The sequence below is a fragment of the Lacerta agilis genome, chromosome 14, assembly GCF_009819535.1.
Source record: "Lacerta agilis isolate rLacAgi1 chromosome 14, rLacAgi1.pri, whole genome shotgun sequence".
NCBI classification, from domain to species: Eukaryota; Metazoa; Chordata; class Lepidosauria; order Squamata; family Lacertidae; genus Lacerta; species Lacerta agilis.
Genome location: NC_046325.1, coordinates 30,178,668 through 30,203,469, shown reverse-complemented (window position 1 = coordinate 30,203,469; position 24,802 = coordinate 30,178,668). Strand labels below are relative to the sequence as shown.

Genomic DNA, 24,802 nt, shown 5'->3' with positions numbered 1-24,802 from the left:
GTAGTTTTAAGCTCAGGACTTAATGAATTTATGGGGGAGCCCTTTTTAGACGGTAATATGCATTGCTTCTCTTACTTCCAAATGTGGTTGGCTGGCCACGCTGCATTTGGGATCCCTCCTGCTCTTCCTGCTGAACGGGACCCTGGACCTCTGCCTCAAAGCCCTGCCCCGACAGCTGAAGTTGGATGCATCTCCTCTCCCCCCTTCTAAATAAGCTTATTGAAAGAAGCAGCGTGGAAAAAGTGAAAGATGTAATCCTTTCAAAACAAAAACATGTTTCTAGTTCTTAAGGTATAGGGCAGTGGTTTTCAAATGTTGTTCTGGGGAACATTGGGGGGGGGGGGTTTAGAAGCCTATCAAAGCTTTCTCAGTAAGAAGGATCACTGACGGTAGAAATGTTGTGAGGATCTGAAAGGGTTACACACAGATCTAGCTACGCCGTCACACAGGAACTGACATGTGATGTTATGCTTTGTAATATGAGACTGCTATAATTCTCAGACCGAGTCTGAAGTCTGTGTGAGAAGGTTGCTTTCGTTTTTGCCTGTACCGGAGAGGAGCCATGAACGCCTCATCTCCGGGCTTTTGAGTTATGCTACGCTGCAATAAATCTGCTTTGCTGACAGTGGAGGAGTCAGTGTACGTTTGTTAAAGACTGCTGATTAACAAAGACGATATTGCAGGGGGTTTCGCTTCAAGAACGCTGTGCATTTGAACTCTGCTATGAAGGTGAATGTGTTTTGGAACTGCGCGATCGGGAAGCCTGCCGGACCCATTTTGGTGATTTGTGGCTTCTGAACGCAGGGGTTTTATTGCTCCTGACCCCTCGCAACACAAAAGGTTATGGGCAAAAGGTTATGGCTTTGCTAATTGCCTGCCTGCTATCGTCTTCAAAGGGAGGAATGGACAGCGTGCCACGGCAGTGAAACCCAGCTGGAGTGCAGCCAGGGCTGGCAAGCATTCGCTGGTGGGACGACGCCATTAATCCGGAGCCGGGAGTTTGAGTTCTACAGCAGTAAGTAGAAAAGCCCCGGGGGGAGAGAATGGCTGCCGCTGCTGAAGGAAATGAATCCTTTTCCTGCCCCTTTCCTCCACTGAATGGAGAAAATTATTTGGAATGGAGAGTGAAAGCCCAAGCTTGGATTCTTGCCAGAGGGCTTAGTGAATGCCTGAGAAACCCCCCTGTCCAAGCTGCTGCTGGCGCTGGAGCTGCAGCGGTCGCAGCTGCACAAGCTGAGCAACGCAGGGATGAGAGAGCCAGGGGAATGCTCATAATGGCCCTGGAAGGTTCCCAATTGCCCCTGATAGCTGGACTTGAGAGTGCCCACGCTATCTGGGCCGGGCTGGAAGGAATTTACATGAGACCTACAGCTGGTGCAAAAATCAATTTGACCAGGCAGCTGTATGGCTTAAAACTGGCTCATGGACAGAGCGTCCAAGAACATGTGCAAAAAGTGATAGCCACGTTGGAAAAGCTGAGGCTTTTGGGCATCACGTATACGGAGGAGCAGAAGTCGTATATCTTGCTCACTTCTGTTTTTGATGAGTATGAGAGCCTTTGTCTCACTCTGGAAGCCATGCCTGCTGCAGATCTTAATCTCCGGTTGATTGCGGGACGCTTACAGGAGGAGGAGAGTAGGAGGCACAGTGACTCCGGCAATGGATATGCTGGAGGCTGCCCTGTTCCCAGCAGGAGAGGGGGGGCAGCTAGAAACAAAAGCCATGATTTTACTGTGCAGGCCTATGCTGCTACACGTCGCTGTTATCTCTGTAATTCGAGTAGCCACCTGCAACGAGACTGCAAGGCCAGAGGCGCTGCTAATGTAAACACACAGATAAGAGGTTTCGGCAAGCCTGGAAACGCACGTAGGAGAGGCACAGGTGGGGGCTCATCGTCTGGAGGAAACCCACGTCATCTTGCTGCTGCTATGGCTACCGTCAAGGACGTTCCTGTTGCTAAGTTACAGTTCATGATTGACACAGCAGCATCTCACCATTTTGTGCCATCTGGTGACCATGCTCGGGACTGCAAGGACATTGTTGGAGGCAAACAAGTTTCCCTTGCTGATGGTTCAAAGAAAAAGCTACAGACTGAAGCTACTGTCTTTGTTGATTTTTTACAGGCTGATCTTCAATGCTTTGTTCTTCCAGGCATGAAGCGCTGTTTATTGTCTGTGTCTTCTCTTTTAAGGGATGGGTATGTGGTTCATTTGGAGAATGATGTCTGTACCATCTCTAAAGGGGGTAAACTGTTGGTCAGTGTTCCTTGTAATGATGATGGAGTTTTTGTTTTGGAAACAGGTAACAGTACCTCTGACACAGCACAGGCGCTGTGCGCGAATACGCCGATGCATCGTGATTGTTTACACTTATGGCATCGACGCTTTTCTCATAGGAATTGGCAGTACGTAAAGAAGGCCCCAGGTAGCACGCAAGGGTGCGAGTTTTCACCATGCTCACGGTTTCTTGACTGTGCTGCATGCAAACAGGCCAAGGTAAAAACGTGCCATTTTCCTAGATCAGATAGAGTCACCACGGAGTGTTTTGCCCTAGTTCATGCAGATCTCTGTGGTCCGTTCCCGACGCCCAGCATGGGCGGAGCCAAATTCATTCTAACTCTCACGGACGACCACTCGAGAGCAGGATGGTCGATTCCGCTCAAACACAAGGGGGAGGCGGCCAGCATGATCAAGGAGTGGGTCGTTGCGGTTGAACTTGAGTTTTCCTGCAAAGTTCGCAGTTTTCAGTCGGACCGAGGAATGGAATTCTTAGGGTCCACACTGCAAGGGTTTTTCCGCCAGAAAGGTATCAAGCACAGGTTGTCAGCTCCATATGCTCCTCCCCAGAACGGAGTTGCCGAGAGGAGGAACAGGACGCTGCAAGAGGCGGTGTCAGCCATGCTTTTCGATGCTAAGTTGCCTCAGAAGTTCTGGGCTGAAGCATGGAAGTGTGCTTCTTTCTGTTTGAACCGCACCTACAATTCGGTGGTAGGTGACACGCCCTATGCTCTGTTGTATGGCAAGAAGCCAAAGGTTCACTTCATGAGAGTGTTCGGCTGCCAGGCTTATGTGCTGCTGCCTAAAGCCAAGCGCCGCAAAGGTGGACCTAGATCCCAAAAGATGATCTTCGTCGGGTATGAGCCAGCCTCCAAGGCCTGGAGGTTCGTCTACCCTGAGGGGAAGGATCAGTCTCGGGTAGTGCTCAGCTGCAGTGCTGAGTTCTGCGAGCAGGAGGGGTGGAAGCGTGTTCACGGCAATCCAGAAGTTCTCACTGACATTCTGGAAGGTCCTGAAGATGTGGGACAAGCAGGTGCACCACCGGCTGGTGGTGGTGGTCTGGGTGGTGGTCCGGCTGGTGGACCAGGTCCAGCTGGCGGACCAGCCCCGGCCGTTGGTCCAGCTCCGAGAGGTGGTGGTGCTGCCACTCCTGGCACTTCTGGTGGTTCGGGCCGAGCACCCAACCAAGGCCAGGTTGCACCACGTCCAGTAGCTACTCTGAAGCAAGAGCCGCGGAGTGCACCAGTTTCTCCAAAGGCTAGATCTGGAAGACAGTTCAAGCGCAGTAGAACGTCTCCAGAGGCTGGTTCAGGGGAACAGTCCAAGAGGAGCAGGTCAGTAGGAGAGTCACCAGACGCCAGGGACTCACAGGCAGAGTCCAGCTCGTCTGGGTCAGAGGGGGACTCCAATGACACACTGAGGAGGTCCCAGAGGACCACGAAAGGAATTCCTCCTGACAGATACACAGCCACTAGCGTGTGGGCTTGTATGGCTCTGTGTGAGCCAGAGAGCTTTGAGGAAGTGCAGAAATTGCCTGAGCCGGAAGCCAAGAAGTGGCACCAGGCAATGCAGAAGGAGATGGACTCCATGAAGGCACTGAAGGTGTTCTCCACAGTGATGCTGCCCAAGGGCGAGCGTGCTGTGAGCAGTCGCTGGGTGTTTAGGCTTAAACCCACAGCAACTGGAGAACCTCAGTATAAAGCTAGGCTAGTAGCCAGAGGCTTCACACAGAAGAAGGGCTTGCATTACACGGAGGTGTATGCGCCGACTTCTAGAAGTGAAACTCTCCGGTTTTTGTTAGCTGTAGCTGCTCAGAGAGGCTTTGTAGTGCACCACTTTGATGTGGACGTCGCTTATCTGAACTCGTCTTTGGAGGAGGTTCTGTACATGCTACCTCTACCAGGGTTCGAGGGCAATAATCCAAATGTCGTGTGGAAGCTACACAAATCCATTTATGGCTTACGGCAGTCCGCCAGGAACTGGAATTTGTGTCTCCATCAAGCGCTGGAAAGCATGGGTTTCCAGCGGAGTCTTGCTGACAGTTGTCTTTACCTGGCAGGTTCTGGCCAGGAGCAAACTCTGGTGCTCTGTTATGTCGATGACATCATTTGCCTTGCCAAGTCAGAGAGTCAGGTGCAGGAGTTTGCACAGGAGCTTAGTAAGCACTTCAAGCTCAAAGAACTAGGTCCAGTGAGTGTTTACCTAGGAGTCAAAATTGAAAGGACTGAGGATGGCAGTTTCTTGCTAAGTCAGGAGAGCAAGATCGAACAGCTATTGGAGAAGTTCAGGATGTCTGACTGTGCCAGTGTCAGAACACCAATGGAGACTTGTTACGTAAAGGACAGTCAGTCCGGGGAACACTCTGCGTTCCAGAGCCCCGAGGTGTTCCAGTCAGCACTTGGAAGTCTGTTGTATCTCTCCCAGTGGAGCAGACCGGATATAGCCTTTGCTATAAATCTGCTCAGCCGGGAGGCAGCACAACCCAGTGTGCATGCCTGGAATGGCATCAAGAGGGTACTGAGATACCTACAAGGTTCCAGAGATTGGCGCCTCAAGCTGTCAGCAGAAGGTGGAGCACAGCTCTCTTGCTGGTCTGACAGCAGCTGGGCCAATCTGGATGACAGGAAATCAGTGTCTGGACTCGTTGTCAAGTACGGGGAGGCTCTGGTCGGGTGGAGATCCAGAAAGCAGAGTCTTCTAGCTCTCTCCTCTACAGAGGCTGAATTCAGTGCGTTATCTGAAGCCTGTAGGGAGATGGAGTTCTACAAGTGCTTGGTCCAGGAAGTCAACGGGGAGTGTTGTTTACCCATCACAGTTTGGGAGGACAACCAGCCCTGTATGAAGCTGGCAGAGACTGGACAGTTCAAGTCCAGAACCAAACATTTGGACATCCGGTTTAGAAATGTTTGTCAGAGTATTCAGACAGGCTTGGTAAAGCTGAAGTATTGTCCAAGCCAAGAGAACCTAGCGGATGGGTTCACCAAACCTTTGGGGTTCCAACTGCATTGGGAATTCTGTAATGGTTTGTATCTGGTGTAGGCCACAACCTGCACCATGCCCTGTGTGTCCGGCGAGAGGGGGTGTGAGGATCTGAAAGGGTTACACACAGATCTAGCTACGCCGTCACACAGGAACTGACATGTGATGTTATGCTTTGTAATATGAGACTGCTATAATTCTCAGACCGAGTCTGAAGTCTGTGTGAGAAGGTTGCTTTCGTTTTTGCCTGTACCGGAGAGGAGCCATGAACGCCTCATCTCCGGGCTTTTGAGTTATGCTACGCTGCAATAAATCTGCTTTGCTGACAGTGGAGGAGTCAGTGTACGTTTGTTAAAGACTGCTGATTAACAAAGACGATATTGCAGGGGGTTTCGCTTCAAGAACGCTGTGCATTTGAACTCTGCTATGAAGGTGAATGTGTTTTGGAACTGCGCGATCGGGAAGCCTGCCGGACCCATTTTGGTGATTTGTGGCTTCTGAACGCAGGGGTTTTATTGCTCCTGACCCCTCGCAACACAAAAAATGTCTCCAAGAAAGATTGCCGAATCACTACCCACAAGGAGCACTTGTTCCCGTGGGAACTGAATTCCAGTGGGAACTGGCTTAATCCACATCTCCCGGACTTAAGTGAGGATCAGAACATAACTATCCTTCAAATTTCGCACTTCTCCCAAGTCTCCAGTGCAGTTCTTGGCTCAAAGTAACATACCAATATGTGATAACAATCCATACGTTAGGATACATTTACAAATGCATACATTTGATGCATACAAATGATGCATTTAAATGTGAATTTTGTGCAGATTTTTCAAAGCCAATGGCAGATTAATAAGGCAGGGTGGACTTATGAATGAACACATGCAAAACTGGGTGTTAATGTCAGGGTTAGCTACCATGGTGCCATGGGGCTGATGGGAGATGTAGCCCATAATATGTGATATTATTTAGTTAGTTACAAGCATTTATGTATTGCTTAGTTATTGTTTTTTTAAAAAAATCTCTGCAGTCTACAAAACAACCAATGCATCATGAAAGCACTAAAAGAGAAACAACCTCAAGCCAGCAAAACAGAAAAAACCATACCCTCCAACATCCCACAGAGGAAAATTCTTTTGGCACTGCGCTCTAGTGGGAACCAAAACAGGATATCCTGGGGTTCAACCAGAAACCGGGGTGGCTTCTGTAATTCCGGGATGTCCCGCTCAAATCAGGACAGTTGGAGAGTAAGGGGGAAATGCGAACACATGAAAGCATATAAAACAGAAACTCAGAAGATTCAAATACTGTATTTAAAACAGGTTCCAGTCTTATGGGTCAGGGAAAGCCTGCATGAAAAGCTAAGTCTCTACAAGACACCTGAAGCAACTTATGGATGCTGCTTCACATATGACATCTGGAGGGCATCCTATCGGTCTGTGCTATACGTTCCGAATGCTGACCAGATGGATTGTGTACCCGTTGAAGTTTCAGAACCATCTTCAGTCCCACGCAGAGCAGAATGCAATAACAGCCTCGTCTAGATGTAAGCAAGGCATGTGGGTGTAAACTGAGGCAAGCTCTGCTTTCTCTAGACAGGGTCACAGCTGGTGAAGCAGCCTAAGCTGGTAAAAAGCATTCCCAGCCACCAATGGCACCTGCTCCTTCTCCATAGACATGTGCTGAGCCCAGGGAAATCCCAAAGCTGCAGCCTTGAGGGGGAGTGCAGCCCCATCCAAAACTGGTTGCAAACCTCCATCCAGATCAGTCGCCTTCCTAACCCAGAGTACCTACATCTTTTCCAGATTAAACTGCCATTTGTTTGCCCTCATCAGGTCCAAAACCGCCTCCAGACACCTGCTCAAGGTTTCCAGCGCCTCGCTAGGATTAGTAAATGGGAAAGAGAGGGAGAGCTGTGTGTCATGCATGCACACGCTAAGATGGCAATCTAGCCCAAGCCTGAAGATCACATCTCCCAGCAGTTCCACGCAAAAGTCAAAAACCACAAGGGACAAAATGGAACCCTGATGTACCCCATTCCACAATAAATGGCTACTGTAGAAGAGTCCACCTATTTTGCAGTTAACTATGGGAAATATGAACATTGCCATCTCTTTTTCCAGATTAAATCCAAATGTTTATGTTTCCTACCATAGGGCACGTGTAGCGGGTCTTTGGGGGGGGGGGTGAATGCAAAGGGAACATTGGCATAAGGGTACAATGTCACTATTTTCAGGTATTTCCACAGTCAGGATGCACAATTGAAGTTGACTCCCTTCTGCATCAAACCCATTTCCCCACCCAAACTGGATTGGTTTGTTTGTTGTTTATTTATTGTTTGTGATAAGAGCAGTGAGACATGGGGTAACATCTCCTAGGGGTAACGTTGTATAAATCAAAGCAAAACAAATCAGAATGAAGGCTCAATAAATAGCCAAGGTCATCTAACCTCCGTGCAGACTTTGTGCAAACAAATCAGGACGGAAGCTCAATAATAGCAGGTCACCTGGAAATGACCTAAGTCTGGAACTGGGAGCAGGGGCAGAGATGGCCAGTGTGGGGCTGATTGTCTGACAAAGGCAGAGGCTGGGAATGCTGCAAGAGACACACTGCTGGATGCGGCTTAGGAGCTCAAGGGAGATCAATCTGATTCCAAACGAGAGCCTAATGTGCAGCTATCATATCGGCTTCATCTTGGTGACTAAGTGTGTGATGATGGGAAAGCCAATGCATTTCCAAGTGGACGTTCTAAACATCCCAGGTTATAATTCCAGCACACGCACACACTCCAACAGATCTGAAGATAAGTATTTACATTTTACAGGACCCATAATCATAGATCTAGGCACACAAGAATAATGCTGTGTGACTATCTTCTCCTGCACTACTCTCAGCTGATAATGTGCTCTGCAACATAAGTAAATAAAAATGAAATTTGAAGATCTAATTTCTGGTTTTGCTAACAAAAACAGCTGCAATGTGAAAGTTTGATTTGCATATACTTAAGGCATATTATACCTGCATGTTGGTGAGTAAAGACTTGAGTAAGCCGCTAAATCAAACAATAATTTGGTTTGATTTTATTAGTAGTAGGCCCTTGGGAGTTTTGTAGACACGGAGCCTACAGTGCATAGATCAGATGATACAAACCCAGACCATTAGAATTTCAGGTGTATCGAGTAAATAAGTCAATCCACATGCTGCAAAGAAAGGCAAATTTTAATCCTGCCTACTACTACAAACAGTCATGCTTAGAGAAGCAGATGGGTGCTAGTTTTAATTCAGAAAGACTTCTACCCTTGACAGGCTTTGGTATATGGTATGACTCTGGTCCAGCAGAAATAAAATCCCTGTTTCCCTATCCTTGACGTCTAACTCCTGGCCTTATTCCCTTTCTCACCCAGCTTAGGCCTCCCTGATGAATTTCAGTGTTCAGTATTCTTTTAAGGGTAACAATTAATCCGTCGTATGCTTACAACGCTCACCATTTTGTCAGGATTATCCCGATTAACCTAGAATTAATCCCGATCTCAGCATTAACAAGATTACTGTTAAAAATCGGATTAGTCGGGAAGATGTACCCCCTTGGCTAATGCATGTGGGGTGAAAAGCAGGGTGGGCGGGTTTAAGAGAAGGGTGTGTGTCTGGATGCAACCCACCCACGGAATGCAAGAGAAGGAGATCAGCAAAAGGCCGCCTTAAGTTTTTCACCCAAAGCAAGGGCCTCAGCTATTTCTGCTGATTAACACCTGCCAAGTGCTAGGAGCTGCACAGATGTATTTTGATTCAGGTTTTATTTCTTAGCTATTGCCAGCATTTCCCCCACTGCCTTTCAGATCCAAAGCTCTCTTACCAAAGGCGGCCTGTGCACAATGTGAAAATGTGAAAATACAGGTGTCGCCAACTTTTCAAGGATGATTAAAAAAAACAAAGCCTAAAGCAACAGTCTAGAAAGGCTTGATCAGTCCATCATTGCAATCCCAGTACAACAATGTAAAACCTGGTGTCCTCTGGATGATGTTGAACTCTAGTCCCCATCAGCCCCCACCAGCATAGCCAATGGTCAGAAATAATGGGAGTTGGAGTCCAGCAAAAGCACCTGATTGCACCATTTTAAGCACGCCATATACTAAGAGATCCAACACAGCACCTTTAGCTAGGGACGGGATAAATTCGATTCAGTTTGCATTTCAGGGCAGTGTAGTTCTAATTAATTCACAGCAGGGTGGATTTGATTTAAATCACAATTTAAATCACTAGGCAGTAAGACTAGAATTAAATCACTAGTCAGTGAGACTTGATTTAAATCATTTTTTACAGAAAGACTCATTCTTGCTGGTATAATCATAATATTTACAACCAGATGAAGGTTTCATTTTTGGAATAATAAATTTTTAGAGTAGTTTTTACAGTTATATCAAAAATTACTGATTTGGTTATACTATTAGAAATGCAAAGACAGGTAATTATGAAACTATTGTTTATATTTGGACAACTTTTCTGCTGTACTTTATTGGAAGGAGAAAAATAATCATTTCCTTAATAACAATTTAAACAATTTATTTAACTGAAACAATAACATTATAGTATATGTATCCATGTTTATTAACTGATGTGGTTAAGCAATTAAAAAACCCCACAAAAAACTTAGACTATGCTTTAGCACACATGAAAAACTTAAAACAAATCCTTATTTCCTGATGCACACCCTTTGGACTATAATGTAACTTAAGTAGAAAACTATCTTTAGGAAGATTTTTCCTGCAAAAGCATTTTATTTTAAAAATCAGATTTTTTTAAAAAAAATCAGATTTAAATTTTAAAAAGTCAGACTTAAATTAAAAATCCATTTCTCTAATCATTGATTTTTATCCACCTTGATGCACACTTTCCAAAGCAATGTGTAAATACATCCTTTGAAATTTGCACTTTTCCCAATTTTGAAATGCAGTTCTCCAGTCAAGAATTGTGTACAAAAATGCATGAAAAGGTAAAGGACCCCTGACAGTCATGAACGACTCAGGGGTTGTGGCGCTCATCTCGCTTTGCTGGCTGAGGGAGCTGACGTTTGTCTGCAGACAGTTTTTCCGGGTCATGTGGCCGCTTCTGGCAAAACCAGAGCAGCACACGGAAACGCCGTTTGCCTTGCCGCCGGAGTGGTAGCTACTTATCTACTTGCACTTTGACGTGCTTTTGAACTGCTAGGTTGGCAGGAGCTGGGACCAAACAACGGGAGCTCACCCCGTCACGGGGATTTGAATCGCTGACCTTCCGATCTGCAAGCCCAAGGCTCAGTGGTTTACACCACAGTGCCACCCGCGTCCCTACAAGAATGCATATTCTAGGGTTAAGTGTGTAGCTCAGCACAGTTAAGAATCCTCCCTATGACCAGGAACCTTGTGCAATCTGGCCTCCTGATGGATGGAGATTACAGACTCCTTCTGGAGGTTAGGACTTCTCCTTTATTGGAGGTTTCTAAGCAGAGGTTGGATGGCCATCTGTCATGCATGCTTTAGCTGAGATCCTTGCATTGCAAGGGGGTTGGACTCGATGACCCTCGGGGGTCACTTCCGACTCGACGTTTCTATGGTTTTATGAATCAAGTTCAGCTGAAAAGAAGACGAGATCCCCCTGCACACCTTTTTGGCTAAATGCATGGATATCAGGAGAGGAAGTGGGCAAATCGGCATGTGTGTGGATCAGGGCCGGATTTAGGTTTGATGAGGCCCTAAGCTATTGAAGGCAATGGTGCCCTTTATATGTCTAGCTTTCCTTTGTCAACAATAAATTGTCGCTGTTTTTTGTGTTGAATTTATGCTATATGGTAATTTATGGACCTAATACCGTGTTTCCCTGAAAATAAGACACTGTCTTATATTTATTTTTCCTCAAGAAGACATACTATGGCTTATTTTCAGGGGATGTCTTATTTTTTTATTACGTCAGTTGCTGCCCGTCTTCTTAACCGCTCCGCGTCGGTACACTGCATAGCCACGGCTATCGCTATGTCTTATTTTCGGGGTATGGCTTATATCACGCAAATGCTTAGAAATCCTGCTACGGCTTATTTTACGGGTATGTCTTATTTTTAGGGAAACACAGTAGGTGTCTAAAGCCATTTGCACACGTTGACACGCAACCACCCCCATCATTCAGCCCGGACACTGAGATCCAGCGCCGAGGGCCTTCTGGCGGTTCCCTCACTGCGAGAAGCAAAGCTACAGGAAACCAGGCAGAGGGCCTTCTCGGTAGTGGCGCCCACCCTGTGGAACGCCCTCCCATCACAGGTCAAGGAGATAAACAACTACCTGACATTCAGAAAATACCTGAAGGCAGCCCTTTTTAGGGAAGTTTTTAATGTGTGATATTTTTGTATTTGATTTTTGTTGGAAGCCGCCCAGAGTGGCTGGGGAAATCCAGCCAGATGGGCGGGATACAAATAATAATAATAATAATAATAATAATAATAATAATAATAATAATAATAATTATTATTATTATTATTATTATTATTATTATTATTATTATTAACCAGCCCATGCAGAATGTAGGCACCCTATATATAGAACCAGTGATATTTTAGGGAGCAGGCTAACAGGCGGGGCCCATTACTTACATCATAGGAGCCTACACAACACAACACAACACAACACAACACAACACAACACACTGTTGCTGTATGTAGGTTTTATTTTATTTGTCTTTTATCTTGTATTTTGGAAATGTACATCCAGGTTTTTTCCCCTTTAATTTTTATGGGGGCCGCCAAGAGAGTGGGGCCCTAAGCTATTGCTTGTTTAGCTTATACGTAAATCCGGCACTGGTGGGGATGTTATAGAAGCAGGGTCTGTGTGCCCACACCCTTTACCCAATTTTGGGGCCTGTCCCTCACACATCCTTTTGAAGGCCTGAAGCAGCTTTTACCTGTGGGAAGCACTGCCCTGCCCCAGAACACATGTTTTTACACATCAAAGGGTAATGAATAAAGGCAGGATGCTGAGTGAATAAAGACGGATGTTTCCCTCTCTCACAATACTAAGAGTCAGGGTGACCCAATAAAAAAAAAAGGACAAAAGATTCAGGGCTAACAAAAGGAAGTGCTCCTCCACACACTGCGTTACTGAGGATTTGTTGCCATAAGAGGTAGTGGTAGCCTCTGGTAGCTTAGATGACTTCAAAAATAAAGAAAAGACCTGTTCACAGAGAAGTGGGTCTACTAATGGCTTTGAAGCAAGGCAGCTAAATGACACCCTCCATGCTCAGAATCAGAATACACTGAGCTGAAGAGAGAGACAGCCATTGCTGAAGGTTGATAATGGGTTTAGTGTATTATTCACACATTTCCTTTGTCCCACTGTCACCAGTGCTAAACAGGTTTTCGGGTTTTAAACAGCAGAACAAAAACAGTTTACCGGAGGTGAGGGCCTCAGCACAGCGACAAACGTTATTTGTCCCCAGCATCTCCCATAAAAACTGGGAAAGCCTCCAGGTCTGAATCTCTATCAGTGTAGGGCAGATTCCTGCACTCTTGCTGATCTCACTTTCAAACTACCTGCAACTCTCGGGTGGGGTGGCAGAAGGGAACGAAACCTCTGCCAGCTATCATGTGTCTCCCAGCTTGGAATAACTGATGCTAGAGGCAAGCAGCAAGGCATGGCTGTCTCTGTGAGGCTCTGCTTGTGAGAATCCCAGGCCCATGTGGCTGACCACTATTGGAAGCAGTATGCTGCGCTAGGTAGACATTCAGTGCCTATTGGTTGTTATTATGTTCTGTCTACATAGGTGTACATAGCTTGGGGGAGGGGACACACACACACACACACACACACACACACACACAGCCCTGCATAGTCCATCATGTGTGAAGAAGGCCTTCTGGCACTTCCCTCACTGCAAAACATGAAGCTGCAGGGAACCAGGCCACAGGGCCTTCTCAGCAGTGGCATCCACCCTCTGGAACGCCCTCCCATCAGATGTCAAACAGATAAACAATTATTTGACTTTTTGAAGGCAGCCCTGTTCAGGGAATTTTTTTAAAAAATAGTTGATGTTGTGTTGTGTTTTTAATAATTTTGTTGGTGGCCACCCAGAGTGGCTGGGGCAACCCAGTCAGATGGGCTGCATATGAATAATAAAATTATTAGCATTAGTATTAGTATTATTACATGTATGTCTTTTGCACATCTTGAAAAACCCCTTCCTGATAAGATATGAGTGAGGACTCTTCATGGACCTATTTTATATGTAGTCTTTGCATGTGATGGTATCAGTTCTGTGAGCTATGCACACATACACACTTGTGGAGAAAGTATCACATGTGAAGCAGCCTTTAGAGTTTGAAGTGAAATGAGACAGACTCTTCCAAACTTGCCTTTTGCCCTGTGCTTTCTAGACTTTAAAGCTCAGCATTTTATTTTTTTGCCTTGCCACTTTCCCCAGGAAAACCCACTCTTTAAGGTTGTATCAGAACAAACGGCAATTTGGGTTTATCACAGATTGCCTTTTGCTCCGATTCAGTGGTAAAGAGCCAGGGTTTTCACAGGGAAGGGCAAAAAAGCCTGCTTGGACACAAGAGTTTTAAGGTGCAGGCCTGTGTTTAGAAACATGGCACTAAAGGAAATCTGAATGAGTCCACAGAGTCAGCACCCCAGACAAGATTAGGGTTCAGGTGGCTTGGTTAACCATTTCCCCTTCTCCAAGAAGGTATTTTACAAAACCACACACACACACACACACACACCTCTGAAAGCTCTTGCTCACAATCTCAGGCGTACTGTAGCTGTTCAGAAGAGCAGAGAACAAACACAGCCTGTACATGCTCAGATGCACTGTTTTGATTGGCTGTTTTAAAGTTTAGTCAAGGCGTCAAAAAGTTCTGGTGATGAAGCTTGGCTTGAATTACGCCCTGGTTGCCAGGCTTAGCAAAACGCAACCTTTCATTCAACTACTCAGAGGGCAAATTCCGCAACAGCAGCAACCGCAGAAGCAACAGCAGCACAGAAGGCACAGATGTTTCTCAAAGCTGCTGGCAGGCCTGGCCTTCAGGGCGCTGGCTACGTTTTGGCAGAGGATTACAGCACTAAGCCTGCCTGACATTTGCTTGACTTGGTAGAGCAAATATCTCTGATGCTTGGGTTCCGCAAACTCCCTGGCCTGCTGGAGGAACGCAAACAAAAAGAGACCCACATAAGGTAAGAAGAAGCTCCTGTCTCCTCTGAGGCCTTGGCCTGCTAAGGCTTCAGAGCTGAAGGCAGTTTGGTGCTTAAGGTGGAAAACCCAAAAGAAATCTTCTTTCCTAGTACTCACTATGGAATGAAATCCATTGGGAAAATCTCCTACGAAGCCCTAATTGAAATGAGCAGCAGCCACATTTCAATAAAGAAGTGTTCTTCTGGCCATGGACAGAATGCATTCCCTGAATCAAGGAGTAACAAGGTCTGGCTTTACTCAGATCTGAGATTTGAGGTTCCACTAAATCAGAAGTAGGGAGCCTGCAGCCTTCCAGATGTTGTTGGATCCCGGCTCCGATCAGCCACAGGCAGCATGATCCAGTGATCATGGCAATTGTAGTCCACCAACACCTTGAGGGGGCATAGGTTCCCCATCCCTGCACTAGGGCTTAGCCTTCAACTCTGTTGTTAATATCAGGGCTAAGATGTGTATTAGGGACAAGGGTGACGCTGTGAGTTAAACCACAGAGCCTAGGGCTTGCTGATCAGAAGGTCGTCAGTTCGAATCCCCGCGACGGGGTGAGCTCCCATTGCTTGGTCCCAGCTCCTGCCCACCTAGCAGTTTGAAAGCACGCCAAAGTGCAGGTAGATAAATAGGTACCGCTCCGGCGGGAAGGTAAACGGTGTTTCTGTGTGCTGCTCTGGTTCACCAGAAGCGGCTTAGTCATGCTGGCCACATGACCTGGAAGCTGTATGCCGGCTCCCTCGGCCAGTAACGCAAGATGAGCACCGCAACGCAACGCCAGAGTCGTCCGTGACTGGACCTAATGGTCAGTGGTCTCTTTACCTTTAAGATGTGTAGTATAACAACAAAAAATACAGTGCCTCTGAGAAATACACAGAGCACTTTTCACAAGCTATAGCTCACAAATAAACTTTTTAAGATTCTGAAAATAAGTCTGAAAGCATAATGTGAGGTTTGCAGGCAGAGATGTCACTGATTTCCAAAGTAAAGGTAAAGGTAAAGGGACCCCTGACCATTAGGTCCAGTCATGTCCGACTCTGGAGTTGCGGCGCTCATCTCGCGTTACTGGCCAAGGGAGCCGGTGTACAGCTTCCGGGTCATGTGGCCAGCATGACTAAGCAGCTTCTGGCGAAGCGAAGCAGAGCAGCACACGGAAACGCCGTTTACCTTCCCGCCAGAGCGGTACCTATTTATCTACTTGCACTTTGACGTGCTTTCGAACTGCTAGGTTGACAGGAGCTGGGACCGAGCAACGGGAGCTCACCCCGTCGCAGGGATTCGAACCTCCAATCTTCTGATCAGCAAGCCCTAGGCTCTGTGCTTTAACCCACAGCGCCACCTGGGTCCCTCGGATTTCCAAAGTATTTCAGTTTGTTTTTGATTTCCAAAGTACTGTAGCTGTTGGTAATTCAGAAACCAACTGAAATGTGTGTGTGTGTGTTTGTGCGTGCGTGCGTGCGTGCACACACAAAAGCAAATGAAGCAAGAATAATGCTCTCAACTATTTTAGCATGCAAAGGAAATGGTAAGTTGTTTTCTTAAAACAAGAATCGACAATTACTAGTTCTAGTGTCCCACATCATCTTCCCTTCTTCTGTTGCTGGGGATGCAGTTGCTAGGTTACTGAAGGACTACTGAGTACCAAGCAGGAGTGGGTGATCAATGATAGAATTTGCAACGGGACAAAGAGACCAGAAATTCCTCTGACAATTGTTGGTGAGGGAGTGGTGCTGATGGGAGGGTGGACAGCTAAGCTGTGTGATCTGTGGCAGAGCCTCAGTCAGGCAATAAGCTGGGAAAGAGAAGCACATATTTGTGGCACAGCAGGGTGGGATGGGATATATGAAACTACATATGCTATGGCATGACAACCCAAATCAGGTCATGCAAGATCTCTACAATGTGGAACTAGGTGGTTATTTAAAGCATAGTATGGGCAGAATGAGCAACTTTATTTTTTAAACAAAAAACCCTACACTAAAATTTGCATTTAAACACATACGTATTTCAAATGTGTTTTCTCTATTTAAAAATGCACATTACTAAGCATATTAGGCTGTTTCTAGATGGATTTTCTCTCAAAATGCACATTTTAAAATGCATTTTATTTTTTATTCGAGAACTCTCAAATCTGCCACAAGTAAGAATTCTGCGGAACCTGAAAGGTTGCACAGTCATCAAATTATACAGGTATTTTATAAAAGGTATTTGGCTTACATGGTATTTCCTATGCTATGGGATCAGCACAGCAACTAACATAATTTCCTGAACTGCAGTCTTCTAAACTCAAAGTCTGGAAGCCACACTTGCACACAGGCAATGTCAGAATCACAGAGTAAATCAGCTTAGGTGTCGTGAACTTCCCTCAAAGAAATCCTGGGGAGTTGAGATATATATCTCTCATATCGACAACTCGCTCATCACCCTCTACCAAACCAAAGCAGTTTTATTTTGCTAAATGTCATGGAGAATTCAGAGGAGCAAGTGGCAGAAGAAGCGGAGCAGTGGCTCAGGGATGCTGAGGCTCAGTGGTTTCAGGGATGCTGAGGCAGTGGCTCAGGGATCCAGAGGTTGGGGGGGAAAGGGAGCTCAGACTCTGGAAGGGGAGGGATTTCACATCAGCACAGACAAGGAGGGAAATGAAACGTAAGGATCAAAGACGTCTCGCGAGATTACCACATCTACTCTGTTGGCGCGGGAATTGAAGGAAGCCACTCCCCGAATCTGACCCAACGGGTTCGGACGCTTAATCCTGAACTGTAGCTGTTTCTTGTACATATGTAATAAAGACTGTAAATACCAAGCTGACTGAGCCAGGCTGTTAATGCGAAGGGGAGACGACACCTTTACACTAAAGCAAAAAAAAAAGGGAAAAAAAGGAGCATGCCGAGCGAGCACGACACAGTTCACCCCAATACTCACTCCTCTATTATCACACTGAGATCATGCAAAATTGATTTGTGTTATACTTTGGCTATGTTTTTACTGAAGCAGTAATGTACTGGTCCTCAAAAAACAAAACAAAAAACAAAAAACCCACCCTGTTAAGGAAGAAACTAGGCTGGAACCCTTTTCCTGAACGTACTAATAATCTCTTGTCTGGAGATGGAACATTTTGAAATTTGATTCCCCCACCTGACCTGGTATAAAGCAGCTTATGGAGTTCAGATTTTGTTTTTCTACCTGGAAGTACACAACCTGGCTTTTCTGCACACAAATTCTGGAAGTACAGGTGGCAAATACTTTGTGATAATTCCCCACCACCATGCACACACAAACAAACACAAACTATGGTCTACGGGGCCATCCCATGCTGGAATGTGTATATATGTGTTTTCCAGGCCTTTACTGGAGATTACCTGAAGGAGCCCTGTATACCCGAAGGGGCATCTCCACCCCTATTATTGAGCCCACAGACTGAGTAGGGTCCACTGCCCTGGCTATACTCTCTGCATCGCCCTAAAAAAGAAGAACAGTTTTAAAATAACTCCTGCTACTCTGAGCTGATGGTTCTCCTCTTCGAGTCTAAGGAGATATTGGCCACGATTCCTACCCCTTCTTGCCAAACCACCAAAAAGGAAAGATTAATTTCTGGTGTACAAAACAGGGTTGGCCTTACCATGCATCAACAGGACGCGGTTGCTTCAGGCAACGTATTTCAGAAGAGCTGCCATTTTTATTTATTTATTTATTTATTTTGCCTTTACATGGGGATTTTTTCTTTTTTAAGCTGAAAGGAAATCCAAACCACAGCATCATTTTGACTTTTTTTTTTTTTTGCCTCAGGTAGGAAACCGTCTAAGGCTGACACCAGCGTTGCAGGATCCCTTCTTTTCCCCTTCCGCGGCTGGGGAATCTGGGAGAAAAGCTCGCTTGGAGGCAAACCACATTTTGCATCTTAAAGTGATTTCCTGCAAGACAACTACTAAAGGAGTGAAGGCTTGAGAGCATTTTGAATCATCCCTAAACTCTTTTGATCATTCTTCCCCACCCTACTGGGTCTTGAAACCTCTCCTGGGAGATGCTGGCCATTCCCCACTTTATTGTTACCTGGACCCCCTTACATCAACCCTCCCTGCCCAATCTCCTAAACTGATCATGCTAAACCAATCTTGCTAAAGCGCCACATAACTGTTTTTTTTTTTTAACCTAACACATAGATAGTTCCTGAAAATGTTTTGTGGATGTATTGACTGGGACTAATTAGCTGTACGAAAGACAGAAAGTGCTGAGCTGACGTGGCCGTCTGTATGACTTTGTCAGAGCCGGTTAAAACTTAGGCGTAAATTAAGGACGCGGCTGTGCCGCACATTGCAACAGCGCATTTAATCTTCATCCTCTGCTGAAATGAAGTTTAAGTGGTCATGTCTGCATTTCCTCACACTGCATTCCCTTATTGCCCAGCTTTTCACCTCCGCTGCCAATATTTAAACTGCAAAATTGAAGGCGTCAAGGGATCAGGCATTTTGCTTTGAAAACCTTGTAGAACACCGTGTATATTGATGGTGGCCGTATGAAGAATTATGATTTTTTACACTGGTTTGAAATGTGATTGGGTGTTGATGAGAGAGGGACTCAGGAAAGGAGAGGATAAAGCATGGGTCCCCAAACTAAGGCCTGGGGGCCGGATGCGACCCAATCACCTTCTAAATCCGGCCCGCGGACGGTCTGGGAATCAGCGTGTATTTACATGAGTAGAATGTGTCTTTTTATTTAAAATACATCTCTGGGTTATTTGTGGGGCATAGGAATTTGTTCCTATTTTTTTTTCAAAATACAGTCCGGTCCCTCACAAGGTCTGAGGGACAGTGGACCAGCCCCCTGCTGAAAAAGCTTGCTGACCCCCTGCCTTAGAAGATTGAGAATTACGGTTTTGTGAGAATGCTGAATGCTTTTTTGGGGAGGTGTATGGGGTGTGTGGAGAGGAGTAGTACCTCTGGCTGGGTACATGTCATGCTCCTTCTGGGCAGTTTGTTCACCATTGGTCCTGCCCCCCTGTATTCAGCTATCACCTGCAGCTCCTAGGAGAGCTCAGTGCATAACAGCAGCCATACCCTGGGAACAGCCTCAACTGGCCGGCTAAACCAGGTGAGGATAGCCGATGGGTCTCAAACCCTAGCTGAGTTAGGGACTTCCCCTGCATGCAAAGACAGGCTCTGGCGTATTAGACCAATAGTGGGTTCAATGGTCAAGAAGGCAGCTTCTGCACATGCTGTAGAAGTGAGAAGTAGATGGGGCTTGTCCACCTGGAAAGGGAGCCCATCTAGAAGAAGGAAAACTCCAGGCCTAAACCTCTGATGCCTTGTGAGATATCTTACAAAGAAGGAGTGGAGTCCCTAAGACAGTTGGACGGCGCCTTGTACGCCTCCTTCTGGCAACTCCTGCAACCAAGCTGTTGCCAAACATATTGCTCTGCTTTCCTTTGGACCACATCAGCAAGGCTGAGAGGAGGGTCTTGTCGTCTGAGCAGCGCAGGATGTGAAAAGCTGTTTCAGGATGTTGTGAGGTACACAGAAGGATGGGTAGAGGTGCTTAACTCATTTCTTACGAAACATTCTTTAGAGGTGTGTGTGTACGGGTGGCGCTGTGGTCTAAACCACTGAGCCTAGGGCTTGACAATCAGAAGGTTGGCGGTTCAAATCCCTGTGACGGGGTGAGTTCCCCTTGTTCAGTCCCAGCTCCTGCCCACCTAGCAGTTTGAAAGCACGTCAAAGTGCAAGTAGATAAATAGGTACCGCTCTGGCAGGAAGGTAAACGGCATTTCCGTGTGCTGCTCTGGTTTGCCAGAAATGGTTCAGTTGAACAAGGTTAAGCTTCCCCTTCTCATCTGGCAGCCTCCCCAGGCTATTTTCATTTTTTTAAAAAATCTAGAGCAGTGATGCAGTAAGGTAGTTTTAGATTCTGCACTTAATAGTCTTATTAGTGCAGCCTCGCACCCCCATCCCTGGATGGAAATGTGCATTGCTTCAAAAATATAATAAGCCAGCCCTGCTGCTCATTCTGCAGAGTGGGGGCATGGACCTCTGTCCTAAAGTCCTGCCCTGATGGCAGCATGAAGACAAATATGCAAATACGCCATCTCCATGGGACCTCTCTTCAACCCTTCCACTTAAGCCTGGCCACTTACAAATTGCAAAAAAAGGGAAAAAAATAGACACAGATTTGCAAAGAATTCACATGTGCTAATTTCTAGTTATAGATGCAAATGTGGAAGTAATTGATATAATTTAAATGGGGATACAATACCTCTCTCCCCAATCTTCCTCACAGAGGTATGTCTGGCACTTTCACTAGCCAGTTTTTGGTGAATGTGGAAAAACCCCCAGTCTTTGCTCTGGCCTTTGACACCTGAGATATGTGTGTGTTTGGGGTCCACCCAGTTCCTGTGGCTGCAATTGATTTGAATTGTTTTTAATACTGAATTTTAAACTGCTGTAACCTGCTCAGGGAAAATTGTAAGGTTCAGAGGTTAGGCAGGAAGAATCAGATGCACAAATATGAGATGGGGTAAACCTGGCTTACTGGCAATACATGTGAAAAGAACAGTTGAAGGAGGTGGATATGTTTAGCCTGGAAAAGAGGAGACTGAGAGGAGATATGATAGCCATCTTCAAATTATCTTAAGAGCTGTCACATGGAAGATGGAGCAAACTTGTTTTCTCCTGCTCTGGTTGGCTTCAAGTTACAAAAAAGGAGATTCTGACTAAACATCAGGAAGAACTTTATGACAGTAAAGGCTGTTTGACAGTGGGTCGGACTTGGAAGCTGGAGGTTTTTAAGCAGGGGTTGCACGGCCATCTGTCTTTGATACTGTAGCTGCACTGCAGGGGGTTGGACTAGATGACCCTTGTGGTCCCTTCCAACTCTACAATTCTACGATTCCATGACTCTAGGCTCAGGTGGTGATTATTGAGGAGCTACTCCAAAGCACCAGCTGGTCTCCCTTCTTATGGTTCTTCAACTTTAAACTGGACTTGGACTGGATAATTCTTCAAATAGAGGACTCCTTCCAACAAAATTGGGGCCTCTGTAATGTAGGACCCATGGGCACCCTACTCTGGGTACCTGCAGGCTTTTTCCCAGGGTGGCAGGAGGCAAAGGAAAACACTGAAATGGAGAACAGGCTACATTTTCACACCAAGAGAGAAAGAAACAAGGAGAGAGAGCAGCCCCTGTATATTTTGCCTCTTAGCTTAGGTGCTAGGAACCTACTCTTTTAAAAAAGAGTCTGAAGATTATGTCTAATCTGGAAGGGCAACGTCCCCCCCTTTTCTCACTTGTGGACACCCATGCACACTGTTTAAAATTCCAGTTCACACTTCCAGGTGCTGCAGCAATTTCCTGGAGCCCCCCCCCCTCCTCCATGCTTGAGGAGGCTAATGTGAGAAACAACTCATAGAAACAGGAGATCTGGTGCAAGGAAGAGAGGGCAAAAGCCGCAGATACCTCCCCAATCCCCTCCCCAAACCTGTGCACACCGTACAGAAAAAAATACAGAGAAAAGGGTGGGAAAGCGCATGCAATTTTCCTTTATACGAAAGCGTTGGGTGTGGGTAAAAATTGGAAGTACTGACCTTAAAGCTCCAGTAGTTGGGTTGCTAACAAACAAAAAAGGAAAAGAAAAGAAAAAAGAACAAAAAAAAACAGAACAAAAAAAATACCATTAAGATTTCTGTTTTGAGAAAACAGTTGACTTTAAACTGCGTGAGGAGTTGCTGTTTTTAAGTTGGTTTGTTTAAAGTCCCCTCCCAATGGTGTTTTTTTATATAAAGAAAAGAAAAAGAAAAAGAAACAAAACAAAAAAGCAATGAATTTGCTAAAATGGATAGGTAAATTAGGTGGGTGTTCTCGAGGAAGGCTTTCAAACAGGTAGAGATGCAGCTGTACCTGCATCTTCGCTGCAGACTTCGCTGCAAGTGGATTCCTCTGCCCTTTTAACACACAAACACAAACACACACACACACACACACACACACACACACACACGTGTCAAGGATCTTTTAAAGGAAGGTTGGGGGCAATATTCATACCAATAAAAAAGTGCTTCATTTTTTTTTAAAGAATGAAGCAAATATTATGCAAATTAGTAAACATGATACAGAAGCAGTTGCTAGTTCTGCACAATTTGATTCCACTGCCTAAAAAGTTAAGACTCTTCAAAGAAGGTCTGCACCAGGTGCACACAGACTATTCCAAAGGTTGGGCTGTGTCCATCACGGTCATAAAGTCATCTCCCTGTAGCAAGACAGGGTCAGCTCCTGCCAAGTAAGAACACAGTCTAAGCAGATTTAAGAGTGAAATCAACAAAATGTATGCTAAGTACGTGTCACTTTTGGTTATGTTCACCCCAGCTAATAGCGTAAGATCCTGTCCCACCACCTAACGCAAGGTTGGGAACCTCAGACCCAGGTGGGCAAGACCTCTCTCTCTGGCCCCTGGGACTCTCCCATGCCATGCTTGCTTTGCACTCTCTGTGCTGGCTCAGTTCACACCAACAGCTGTCACACGAGCTCTCACGCACGCAATCAATCAAGGAGGAAGGTATTATAAAGCTATGGCGGCGACAACAAATCCAACCAACATCAAGCAACTTGGACATCCCATAGTTCAGTTGGTTGCTGGTAACGCCAAGGTTGCAAGTTTGACACCCCCCCCCCCAATGTGATAGCTGCATATTCCTGTGTGGCTTGACTACACAATCCTCAGCATCCCTCCCAACTCTACAATTCTATAATTACAGTGGGAGAAATCCCCCACGTGCTCAGTACACTCCCCATGGAAAACAATGGGGTTTCAAAGTGCTTCGCTTTGCCCGGATGGTGCCCAAGCTCACCGAATCTTATGGGTCTGGGTGGGGAAGGAGCTCTCCTGCTGATCGTCAGTGGCATCACAGACACAACAGGCGCCTGTGACATTTGTGCAACCTCATTCAACACAGCAATCACAGCGGACGAAAACCTCTGGGTAAAGAACAGCTTTTTCCCAATACAGCACACACAGAGAGAGCACTGTGAAAATGCCACATTGGTCTATGAGAAAAACAACCAGAGAGAGGGGGAGAGAAAGATATCAGAGAACTATGCTTAACAACAGTAGACTGGGGCAACTCTGGAAGTGGAGGAACTTAACGATTTCATTCTCTTTACAAGTAAAACTGTGGGCAAGCACTCTAACATGCCTTGGCTAAAATTTGGTAGGGTCTTCAGAAGCCCAATAGAATTGCTTTGCGAGCTGGATCATACCCAGGTGCCACTAACAGCTCTCCCCTAGCTTAGTGCATGAACTGAAGCAAACCTTTTCCTTCCAGTGTGGTGTAGTGGTTAAGAGTGGTAGACTCGTAATCTGGGGAACTGGGTTCGCGTCTCCGCTCCTCCACATGCAGCTGCTGGGTGACCTTGGGCTAGTCACACTTCTCTGAAGTCTCTCAGCCCCACTCACCTCACAGAGTGTTTGTTGTGGGGGAGGAAGGGAAAGGAGAATGTTAGCCGCTTTGAGACTCCTTCGGGTAGTGAAAAGCGGGATATCAAATCCAAACTCCTCCTCTTCTTCTTCTTCTTCTTCTTCTTCTTCTTCTTCTTCTTCTTCCTACCTGGTCGCCAACCATGCACGTACGTGGCACTTGCAGAGTTCCACAAGTTCTCTGCCCCAAATGAGCTTACAGTCCAAAATTTGATAGAAGGGGAAACAAAAAGGGTGCCAAGGAATGTGAGAATCAAGTGAGCAAATGAGAACATGCTGTTGTCTGCACAGCGCACCGTATGTCTGAGAATGCGCCTCTACAGTATAGCTGCAAGGTGAGATCTGGGGTTGCTTCCTGTTTAATGTACCACTTGTCCTGATTTGCTTACAGGGCGCAAAGAGAGATTCCACCTTTCCCATCATTAGTTAACACAATAAGTCTGGTCTTCTGGGGGAAGCGGGCTTCTTGTCCAAGACTTCCCAATCAAGTGCCATTAGTGAATGTGTGTATCTGAAGAAGTGTGCGTGCACACGAAAGCTCATACCAAGAACAAACTTAGCTGGTCTCTAAGGTGCTACTGGAAGGATTTTTTATTTTTTCATTTTGTTTTGAATGTGAATTTGTTAGTTATGAGATTGGATCCCACTTCAAAAAAGCAATAGCCTGGAATTGCCCTAGAACAAAAGTGATAGTTTTGCCTTATTGTGGCTTTGTGCTAGAAGCCAAGAACCAGGGCAGAAATGTCCCCAAGTGCTCTGAGTTTGTAGGACTTGGAAGCCTGCACAGATTTCTGCCTTAGACCGAGCTTTGCAAATGATGGTTTCTGATTAACTGATTGTCACATATGTTTTTTTAAAAAAATGAGAGAGGAAGTGGTGGTGGTAGGTAGGTAGG

At 45.9% G+C, this 24,802-nt stretch overlaps 1 protein-coding gene across 11 annotated transcripts in view; it reads right to left on the bottom strand.

Annotated features, from left to right (window-relative positions):
- The window catches only part of SRCIN1 (SRC kinase signaling inhibitor 1), a 308,760-nt gene that overhangs the window by 83,329 nt on the left and 200,629 nt on the right, over positions 1-24,802 (bottom strand). The gene's annotated exons all lie outside the window — the stretch shown is intronic.